Genomic DNA, 12,923 nt, shown 5'->3' with positions numbered 1-12,923 from the left:
ATGGGATCGAATCTCGAACTGCCCTGGACTAATCCTAACGAGTCCGGCTTGAAATGGGGTTGGTTTTTTTTTCTGTCTCCCGCTGCTGTACAAAATCGATAAAAACACCCTTGCAGGTCGCAGACGAAATGTGCTATGGTTTCCCATTCTATATTCTTGTATAGAGTTGCTGTGACGCTGTGGTACGCGTCTATAACTTTTGAAATGCTAAAATGTTTTCAAAGTTACGGTATTATACATTTTCAATCCTAGAATCATGCTCGGTGCATACCAGTAGCATACTTGAAAGTGAAAGTCCAACTTCTGATAATGACATTTCGTTGTAACCTGATTTCTATTTAGGGCTATGGAATCGGAGTCCGATTCGTGGAGTCGTGGCTTTTTGACTGAGGTCGTTCTTGTATTCTTCGTTTAGGTAGGCAGTATTTATTTGTATAATTTTAGTAATTTAGCTAATTTTAAATTACTTAACTCTAAAATGTATATGCACTGTCCTTCACATACGTTTCTCCTCGCACCTCGCAAAAATGCATCCACGGTCTTAAAAGACCTGACGCACTCAGGGAAGGCATTGTACATGAGCACACCCCTGTTAAAGACAACACCAGCTGTCTTCTTTTTCCTTACTATTCCTTAACTAAATTGTTCTTATTTGTAGGATAATAACTATGGATATCTCTATTTCTTATTTTATAATCCTTAAAACACTTAGGTAATAACTAGTCACCGGAGCCTGAGGGGGTCGTGTATTGTTCAAAGGTTGTAAATCCATTGTTAAAGGTTTGCCGAACAATGCATAGCACTGTGACTATCCTACCTCTAGTAATAACTTATGATTAGTCACCGGACCCCGAAGGTGCCGCGTATTGTTCAAAGGTTGTAAATGCATTGTTAAAGATTTGCCGAACCTTTTTTACAAAGGATTTACAACAATGGAACAATGGATAGCACTGTGACTATCCTACTTCTAGTAGTGAGCCTTCTGTCAGTTTGACAGTTCTCTTGTAACATTGCAAGGACGTAAAATAATTTCTTTATTTTTTTTTAATTATTTCTTATTTAACTATATAATATTATTACAATATAATTCAATGCAAGGTCTTTAATAATATTACTGTAAGTTTTGCTGTCCATAACATAACGTTGACAATTACTTTTATCGTCTAAAAACACGCATGTATAATAATTTTAAATTATCTACGTAGTGACTGTTTAATATTGGTCATTCGAACACTGTCTTTTAAGAGGGCTGGACAGCAGCGCCTTGTCCATACAAACGTACTATACTTCTCCCTTCCTCAATTATGGCACTAGAGAAATTATTTTTTAATATGCTATGGATATCCACCATTTCGGTGCATCTATCGTTTTATTTTTTATAGGAGCTAGGAGCCGCCAAACATCTATAAAATCGCCTGTTTTTTACACCCACGAAACGAGTCCAGCGTGCTTATTTAACGGTCGATTTAAAAAAAATACGCCGATAGATGCACAGAAAGTATCTTTCTCATACCGATAATGTTTTTTTTTTTTAAAAATTGGTCCAGTTTTGGAGAAGTAAATAGGAGAATACGAAACCTCGATTTTGTCAATTTAAAATACGTTTTATCTGGTCGAAGCGCAACTGTCGCATTCACTCAATATATATATTGATATATATTGTCGCATTCACTCAATATATATATCGAAGAAAGGAACGGTAACAAAATAAAGGTTTCAGGTGTACAGCCCTCTTAAGAGCGCTGGATCTATTGTTTGTATACACGTACCAAAAAGGAACAATACGGTATACCAGAGAGATGCTTCATTTTCTCTGACAAGTTGACATAATGTCGAAGGGAAAAATGTATCTATTGAATACATCGAACATTAACGTTCACAGGCTTCCTTTGCAAAACAACATAAACATGAAATTCTAGTATCGAGGAGAAATAATATTTTCGTTACCTATTTACATATGTACATGCATGTATGTATGTATAATATTGTATGCCTGCGTCACTTTGCTTGTCCGCAGATGCTGTAGCAAGAAACCTTATGCGATATAATCATGAATATAAATACATACATACATACATATGCATATGTATATTGTGTATATATATTTCAGATAGATATGTAATTTATAAACCGTTACATCATTCTCAATTGTATACTATTACGCAAATTACAATTACACATTTAACGTGAGAGTGTTCGTTATATCGTTGACGGAGAATCGAGAGTGCTTTTAGATCTGGTTCACTGAAGCTTTATAGGCGCAGATACACAGAATCGTACGGCACGGCATGCCTAGGTTGTCTGCAGTTGTGAATGGGCGTGTCTTATGGCAATGTTAATTCATACAATCTTATTATTTCGATAAGTTTTTCATACATACCTTTAATTATGGGAATCACCGTTATCTATCGCTGTCAATACACGGAATATATATCACCAAAAACACTCCAGGGGGAGAATTTTGGCCTGGAATAGCTCAGGCGTGCTAGCGTTTTTTACATATGCAAAACTATCTAAAAAAAAGTCTTGTGATTTTACATCAAACTCTTCATTCCAGAAATGTAGCTGGACAGTAGGCAGAAAAATGTACGATTGCTATTCGTAAGAAAGATACTTCGAGTATAATTGATCATATACACGGTATAACTTTCATACCCTGAAAAGTATAAAGTGTATATGTACGTAAAAAAATGGAACAATGGAAATTAATATCCACATTTCACTTACTTTCTAGTAATAAGATGACATTAAAATACGTATAACGGTATATTTATACTATCCCGCACTGCATAGCAACAGCCCGGCACAGAACTGCACGGAAAATACTACATACTTTTATTCATATTATACAGCACCACACGCTTAGACAAGTTTAGCCGAGTGCAAGGCAAAATCGGCTTACATATACAATACAGTTGCTTGCGTCGTATCGTCGAGTCAATATTGTCACAATATGACGTTTCCGAAAATAGTGCACTTCATGCGTAAACCGGTTTTGCTCGATACATTAGGATGACATACTGTTGTATAATATGAATAGATTGTGTCGGCTACTGCTGTTACATCTACGCCGCGTACAAATTTCGGAACATATGAATGTGTCCATATAGAATGTACTAAAGAATCCTTTTCGTACTGCTATTTAAGTGCGGTTGCCGGTATGTGCTGTGCCAGTATGAATTGACCTTAAATATTAAGTATAATTGATATAGCTGTTTTGTATATTTATATATGTATGTACAAATCACTATTTGATTGAATATTATGTTGTTGCATTTGAACTTTTGTTTTCTTGACTATTGCGATGTTTACAAATTTTTATATTATATATTATTATCTTGCTAATAATATAATGTGTACAAACTTGGTATAATATTTTTGATGCGATTTTTTTGCGTGCTTGCGATATTTTTCTCCTACACGCAAGTAACGGAAAGTTTCACGTTTATTTCAGGATTCAATTGACTTTCATCGTATATCTTCGTCATTAGTGTGTGGATTCGTCGGAGACATTACGGACCAGATCGACAGCATAAAAACAATCATGACCCTAAATTTTTCATGAAGGTATTTAACTGATTTTTTTGTGTGAAACCTATGCGCGAATTTTTGTATATAAAAGTATATAAATTCGTTTTTAACATCAACTTAGACCATGAAAACATGATCAGTGATCGATTCCGAGTTTGAATCAGTCGAATTTTCTAACTTTATCTTTGAGAAAAATTTTCCTATAGTACCTGTTTGTAAATAAATACAAAAAAGACTTCCGTAAAAACATTCACGTATGTAAATAAGTGATGTCGTTATTTAACTATTTTAATTAGCAACTTGCGACAATTCATACCAATATCGACCCTATAGACAAGAGTTTACATATGTAAATTGGTCTCAAGTACAAGCATATTGTCGTTCTTTTTATTTAATAGGAAATACACATGTATTTTCATTCAAATCGGTATTTATTTACTTTGGATGCCTACATACATATGTACATAAATAAATAAGCTTATCTTAAAAAGTTCATATGTACAAATGTGCAAATAATATTATTCATTTACCTTTAATAGAAAAAAAAGCGTTGTCGCCAAATTATTTTAATATTTCGAAAAGTTTCATAACTTATGTTATGTACATCTTGAGATAATGACTAATCTTAATTCAAAATAGATCACGTTTTCGTGGGTTTTTTTTTAAATATATTTTGGTGAAAACATTTTGTATAGATATATACATATGTAAATTTTATTTTATTTTATTTTTATTTATTTTTATTTTTTTATTTTTTTATTTTTTCATTTAATTTACACCAAGAAGGCCTAACAGGTAAACCCAATGCACCTTCCTGGCCAAAGACAATTATATAAACATATATGTATACCATCCATATATACACAAATTCTTACACGTATACACAAATACAGATACATACATTCATAAATATAAAAATACACATATATACATATACATACATACACACCTACATATATATATATACATACACACATACATATACATATATACATATACATACACACATATATATACATATATACATATACATACATATATACATATACACATACATATATATATATATATATATATATATATATATATATATATATACATATATATATACATATACATATATATATATATATATATATACCCACACATACATACATACATATACATACATACACATATACATATACATATACACATACATTACATACATCCATAAACATACAAACATACATGCATATACACATAAACACATCAATACACATAAATAAAGATAAATTACTCATATATATATATATACATATATATATATATATATATATATAAATAAAAAATAGCATACATATATAAATATAGATAAAACCAACATACATACACATTATATAAATGTAATTTAGGGGAGAATTTCTTGTGATCCGTTTTGACTGGATAAACAAGAAAATGGGAAAGTCGTAAATCGCCCGAAATATTGTTGTAAATGTTGCAGCACTAAGGCGCGGACACACTTAATCGTACGGCACGGCATGGCATGCCTAGGTAGACTCTAGCTGTGAGTGGGCGTGTACTCATGGCATTGTTTATTCTTATGATCTTATTATTTCGTACGAATTAACAATGACATACATAAGTTGTTCCTACATTTTTTCAAATATGGGAATCACCGTTATCGATCACTGTCAATACGAGGAAAATACACCACTGATAACTAGAGCCCGGATAACCAAGGTGCCGTTTATTGTTCAAATGTTGTAAATGCATTGTTAAAGGTTTGTCGAACCTTTTTTACAAAGAATTTACAACAATTGAACAATAAGCGGCACCTTGGCTATCCGTACTCTACTGATAACTAAAGGCCGGATCCACAGTGCGCCGTTTATTGCTCAATTGTTGTAAATGCTATTGTTCAATTGTTGTAAAAGGTTCGCCCAACCTTCTTTTTTGTACTCTAGCTTTGTAAATACAGCCAAACCGTCCCGATTCCTGGAAAAAGCACTGTGTCTATCCGCAGTCTAATGATAGCACTCCAATATGTGAATTTTGGCCTGGCATAGATCAGGCGTGTTTTACACGTGCAAAACTATGTTTTAAAAACACATGCCGCGTGAATCTGTGTGTCTGTGTCCTTAGAATTGCGCCTCATTCAAAAATTTTACCTAATCTACCATTATATTATATGAGCCGATATATTTGAAAGTGGCGGAAGTCCAACTCTCAGTTCCAAAAACACTTTCTGTTTGACTTAAATCCCAAATTGTTCACTTCTTTTAATTCGATATGTCTCGGAATAATCTCGGAATAGCAGAGTACATGATACGTGTTTTTTTTTTAGATACTTTTAAACATTCGAAAAAAACGGAGCACCTAGCCCATATTCATGTTACCCCCTGGAGTGTTTTCGGTGATATTTTATCCTTTTATTTTTCCTTCCTTGACAGTGATCGATAATGGCGAACCCCATATTTGAAGAAAAGTAGGAAAAACTTTTCGAATGCATACACGTGCGACCTCCCAAACATGCATTCTGCACGTGCACAGCGAGAAGCCTTATACGTGACGTCCCATACCACTGTTGTGTGTTTTCGCTCTAAACGTATTACAGGCCACCAGTATTTTTAAATATCGTTAAACGCAAAAACTTGTATTTAATATTTTCCAATATATAACGGCTCACATATTGGAAAAAAGGTATAATCGCCAATACCTATGGTCACTACAAGTGAGTGCACTCTTGCTTTGAACACTGATGGAACCGTCTATTGCTATTTTACAATCCTGACGAGAAGCTTATCTTTGATCATCATTCAGTAATAATGAATCACTTAGACTTTTATCATGTATAGTGAATTTGTTGTACTTGGAGACATTTCGCCTCACTCTACTTGAATTTTCACGAATGATGCGATACAATTTTCTTCCGCGTAGTTTTTAAGTAATATTTGGACCGTTCCACTTGGAGCAACAGGTGTATCGTCTCAAAAGTTGAAAACGCTCACTTCCACTTTCGTATTACACACAAGTATGTGAATATATTGCTCAAGTTGATGGCAAAGTTGTCCGTATGCATAATATATAGTGGTAGTCGTCTATGTAAATATTATTTATTAAGACTACCTCAGTCAATACTAAAGTCGATAACCGAAACAGGGAATGTCTATATTCTGTCTCGGTCCACATTTTAACGATCCCAGTTTGAAGATGGTGTTTAATATGTGCCTGTGTATACTTGTACATACGTACGTTTGTGTGGATAATTATAATGGAATAATCGAGGTTGTTTCAAGGGTGTAACTAACGGATTGATTGGTTAGCAACGGCTGAAAATAAATGTTTTCCTTCACAATAAGCATACGTATTTTCCAGGTAATATTAAATTCACAATACCTGAGCAGTCAATTCTATACAGCCCCGGGCATTCGAGTGTTTTCAACGACGAGAATTATATATCACATACAAAAATATGAATGTATGTGCATACATATTTTATTTTATTAATTTGCATATTGACCAGTGACATAACAGAATACTCATATGTATAAGCATAATACAAATACTATATATAAGAAAATTACCAGACATACATATAAGCATAATTCAAATAATACATATAAGAAAATAAGCGAGACATCTACATGCATATGTTATCTATGGGTCTACATGACGAGCCAGAATGTTAAATTACAGAAAACACAAATATCGGAAGGCAAAGATCGAAAGATCAAAAAAAAGGGTGCATGGTAAACGGTACATACTCACTTAATTTGCGCGAGCAGGATACAACAGGAACAAGAGGAACATGCTTTTCCTCCCGTATTCTGCGCGCGCACATTAATACGGGAGGAAAAGCCTGTTCCTCTTGTTCCTGTTGTATCATGCTCGCGCAAATTAAGTGAGTATGTACCGTTTACCATGCACCTTTTTTTTGATCTTTCGACTTAAGATCTTTCGATTTTCGATCTTTGCCTTCCGATATTTGCGTTTTCTGTAATTTAACATTCTGTCTCGTCACGGAGACCGGCTATCTATATATATATATATATATATAGATAGCCTATATATATATATATATATATATATATATATATATATATATATATATATATATATATATATATATATATATATATATATATATATATCTATATATATATATATATATATATATATATATATATATATATATATATATATATATATATATATATATATATATATATATATATATATATATATATATATATATATATATATATATATATATATATATATATATATATATATATATATATATATATATATATATATATATATATATCCCCGTTCCCGTTCCCGTTTCGAGTGACGGTTGGAGCTCTACTAACGTCTCTTCAAACCAACTGGTATCGTGGTTACCAACTAACACATTTCCTTGACTACACAATGGCGTTTCAAACTTTCGCGTCGCTAAAATCGTAATTACGAATATTATTATTAAGAGGTTTTTTACCGTTTTTTTTTCACAGTAATCTTCCCAGACATGCATACAACAAATCCTGAAATTCCATCGTAATCGGTTGAGGGGTTTAGGAGTCTCTACGAGACAGACAGACAGACAATTTTATATTATATTTTTTTATATATATATATATATATATATATATATATATATATATATATATATATATATATATATATATATATATATATATATATATATATATATATATATATATATATATATATATATATATATATATATATATATATATATATATATATATATATATATATATATATATATATATATATATATATATATATATATATATATATATATATATATATATATATATATATATATATATATATATATATATATATATATATATATATATATATATATATATATATATATATATATATATATATATATATATATATATATATATATATATATATATATATATATATATATATATATATATATATATATATATATATATATATATATATATATATATATATATATATATATATATATATATATATATATATATATATATATATATATATATATATATATATATATATATATATATATATATATATATATATATATATATATATATATATATATATATATATATATATATATATATATATATATATATATATATATATATATATATATATATATATATATATATATATATATATATATATAAAAAAATATAATATAAAATTGTCTGTCTGTCTGTCTCGTAGAGACTCCTAAACCCCTCAACCGATTACGATGGAATTTCAGGATTTGTTGTATGCATGTCTGGGAAGATTACTGTGAAAAAAAAACGGTAAAAAACCTCTTAATAATAATATTCGTAATTACGATTTTAGCGACGCGAAAGTTTGAAACGCCATTGTGTAGTCAAGGAAATGTGTTAGTTGGTAACCACGATACCAGTTGGTTTGAAGAGACGTTAGTAGAGCTCCAACCGTCACTCGAAACGGGAACGGGAATTGCATGCCTTATTCTGGCATTGCAACGCATTTCGGGTTCAGCTAGTAGATAATAAAATTTTTGAAATAATGTTCAAACCAGCGTTGCACCCGATGACATATCATTTCATGGGTGTTGGCATATCAAGTTATTAAATAAAAAAAATGAAAATAAATGTGTCGTCGGTCATGTGTTCGATCCTAATGCTTTTTAAATATATTTATATTTAATTGTTTAATACGAAAAATGGTAAAACTACCTACCTACCTACCTACATGTAAAAAATATAAAACAGCAATAGAAACATTAATTATTTAATTAAATAAATTTTCAATTGATGACGGTAAATTCTCTACCAAGCGGAAACATTAAGAGCGATCAGTATATATAGAAGTTTTTTTGTGGCTTTCAACTATCGCTCTATTGACCGGTCTGCGGAGATTATCCCACGGGAAAACTTTTGAGTGTAGTAAAAACTTTGACCATAAATTAAAACTTTAATCAAATTATGAACTCTAGGTTGTTAATGATACTGTGATAGTATGAACTATCAACACCAACATCTACCCCTTCATACATAAGTGAGATGACTGTCGAGAGAAGGGGTTCTTTCACGCCTTGTCTTATCAAAGAATCCACTTACGGATCAATTTGTCACAGCAATTCGTCAATCCATTGCCCTGCAGATTCCCATAGATTATTTTTTAACTTCGGGCAACTTGTCTTCCAATTTACACAAATTCATAATAATACATTATTCACAATAATACAAATGTAAAATCAAATCATCGTGAAAACAGATGAAAAACATTTTTTTTCCACAAATGTAAACGTATTTCACAAATAAAACATGTTCACAAACTTTCATAAAAGAGTATAATACACCGTCTTTAAAGGATTCCATATAAAAATGTTAAACAATGGACCATTGTTTGAGCTTTGACTTTTGCTCAAAGTTTTTTTTTAATTAGTTAATCAACTTTTATTTTAAAAAGTTCGCCGTAATTACACAATATTCGTGATAGGCCCGATGAAATATTTTCGTATGGGCTATTTTAATACATTCTTATATGTAAATATTATTCATATATTATTAATTTATTCAATAAATTGAAAATGTCAAATTAATTATCAAAATCCTGTATTTTTTTTTTTGATTAAACGCGTTAACTTATATTATCTAGTCGGTCCGTTTAATAGCGTTCTTTGATTAGTTCAAATCCAATTTATAATATTTTTTTCAAACAATTTCAAAATATTATATAGTTAATTTGACGTCACAAATACACAAGTAAAATGACAAAATAGTGATCCGAAAATCGCATTTGATAAAATAAAATCATTTTCATTCGATAAAAGATTCTCAGAATATAAGTCGAGCAATCAGTTGCTCGATAAATCGCTCATAGCTTCGCCTGCTATGCCAAGCCACTCTCGATCGTAACAAGCAACTTTTTAGACGAGAAGTTGACAGTTAAGAGACATATTATATTTTCCTTTGAGGGTTTTACGTGTGTATTTTTAACTGATAAATAATATGACGTATACTATACACATATAGGAGGATAATTAGGGCAAGAGGGTTTTGCTATTATTAACTTTTTGAAATACCCTTGCTTTGAACACTATTGAAACGGCGTTTTACTATTTGCCATTGCTCTAATGACCATCCGATGTCTAAAGATGTGTTTTTTGACGTACAAGAAATGTTTCCACTTACATAAAAAAAATTGCTGACGTCAATCGGAAATACAAATTAATAATGGGTTTTATTTATTTTTTCTTAATTGCCATATATTTCTTAATTATTCATATATTTTTACCATAGGTACCGTGACAGACTGCTCCAAGGCGACACTTGTCATCAGATTTTTTTGTAAAATTCTAAACATTACATAAAATAGAACAATCAGCAGAATATAGTAGGGGTAAGCATATAATGCTTTGAACAAAGTGGTTCAAATCCCACTAGTTTCTGCTTACCAGACCTTGGATTTGTGACTCCAGGTTGATCGTTGCCTCTTAGAGTTTGTCAATTTATCTGATTTTCATTGAAACTTCCACTTTTTCGCAAAATCTCGACTTTTCAGCAATCTCGAATTCCGCTGAATTGTATAAAATGCTGCAAATTTACAAATTTAACCATAAATGTCTTCGTGGATGTTAATTGATATGTATTTATTTTGTATAATACTAATAATAATTATATCAAATGTTTCTGGCCAGGAAGGCACATTGAGGTTACCTATTACGACTTCCTTATATAAATATAAAAATAAATTAATTAACATGAGTCATCTATAGACAAATTGGTATAATCAAGAATCAACAAATTCGATATGCAGCGAATTTGCGAGAATACATTTTACATAGTATGGAGGGAGCATATTTATATTAATCAACAAGATGGGAGGGGATGCCTATTTATTGGGTCCGTCACAACAATTAAGCTAAATATCTAATCGTCAACTCTAGCAGGAGATGGTCGATCTGGGTTTTAATAACCACACAGATATCGCCAACAGCCTATATGAATGGAATAATTACTCGGTTCCGGGCGAGACTTGAACCGACGACTTCTCTACTAGTTCTAACAGTGAGCTACGCTGTAGCTATCTTCACCATTTCCAAACAATTTTAAATCCACTTAAATATACTTGAACAAAGAAGTCGTATAAATACAGGTCGTCAAGGGTTACCTATCGTAACGATGCTCGTTATAAACATTAAATAATTTGCGAGATGAATGAAAACTTGGTCAACTCGTTAGTGCGCAATTATATTCTGCATACATCCATATCTGCATATATGTATTCCAACGTAATCAATTTAATCGTATGTTTGCAAGTGAGTAATAAATTGCCTCTCGAAATATTACGCATACCGCTTGCGGGGGGGGGGGGGGGATTAATCCTTGAAATTTATCGGGATTTATTTTTAACTTCTCAATTTTTTCATATACATACATAGCTGTTCTTATCAGAAGTGATATATTTTATACTGCTGCAACTCATCGAGTAACTTTGCTGGAAAGTTTGTGTTATGGGAAAACTTCAACGGAGTTCCGTGCCGCTATCGTTAGCCACATTCGCTGAACGGATATGGCACAAAAATAATTTCTGCTTTCATTTTCGATACACTGATCAACAAAAAAATAACAGAGCGGAGAACGATCAATTTTTATTAATTTTGACCTACTGAGTTCGAATATGACAATGATTTTTGTTTGTTTCCTCTCATTTATGAGATGGGAGCGTTTAAAAAATGCGTGATTTTTATCGATTTTTGGCTTCTGCAGTATTTAACTCAAAATGTAGTATTACTATTTTGCATGCCTGATGATAGCATTTCATTAGATGATAAAATAGTAGAAGTAGTAAATTATTTGTATTAAAATCAAATAATTGACATGTCCGGTAGTAAAGAATAAGAAATAAAGAGACCTATAAAATTAACATGGAGTGCATTTGGACGAATGAATGCGGTTTTTAAATCAAAAATGTCACTTTGCCTGAATAAAAAGATCTTCAATCAATGTGTTTTGCCTTGTGGTTTTGATGACGTGTGGATGTGAAACGTTGAAACATTGTACGCCAAGTTGTTACACAAAGTCCAATGCACTCAAAGAAGTATGGGAGGTTGTATGATTGGCATAACGAGGAAAGAAAGAGAACGAAATACGTGGGTGAAAAGTATGACAAGAGTAGTGGATATAGTGGATAGAGTTAAGAGGTTGAAATGTCAATGGGCGGGCCACGTGGCTAGAAGAATGGACGAAAGGTGGACAAAAGAAGTGCTAGAATGGTAACCGAGAGAATGCAAAAGAGTAACAGGAAAACCACAGGGAAGATGGGTAGACGAAATTAGGAAAATTTGTGGGATGAGATGGATGAGAGTGGTGCAAAACAGAGACCTTCATTCA

General features: G+C 31.4%; 1 protein-coding gene across 1 annotated transcript in view; it reads left to right on the top strand.

Annotated features, from left to right (window-relative positions):
• Window positions 1–12,923, top strand: part of LOC143922150 (uncharacterized) — a 72,307-nt gene that overhangs the window by 22,526 nt on the left and 36,858 nt on the right. Inside the window, exon 2 of the mRNA XM_077445383.1 lies at window positions 3,455–3,567. The gene's annotated coding sequence lies outside the window, so the exon portion shown is untranslated. The remainder of the gene's footprint in view (window positions 1–3,454; window positions 3,568–12,923) is intronic.

This window comes from Arctopsyche grandis, chromosome 2 (genome assembly GCF_051622035.1).
Source record: "Arctopsyche grandis isolate Sample6627 chromosome 2, ASM5162203v2, whole genome shotgun sequence".
In the NCBI taxonomy this organism is placed as follows: Eukaryota; Metazoa; Arthropoda; class Insecta; order Trichoptera; family Hydropsychidae; genus Arctopsyche; species Arctopsyche grandis.
Note: the sequence above shows the minus strand (reverse complement) of the source record. Positions and strands in the feature narration are given on the sequence as shown.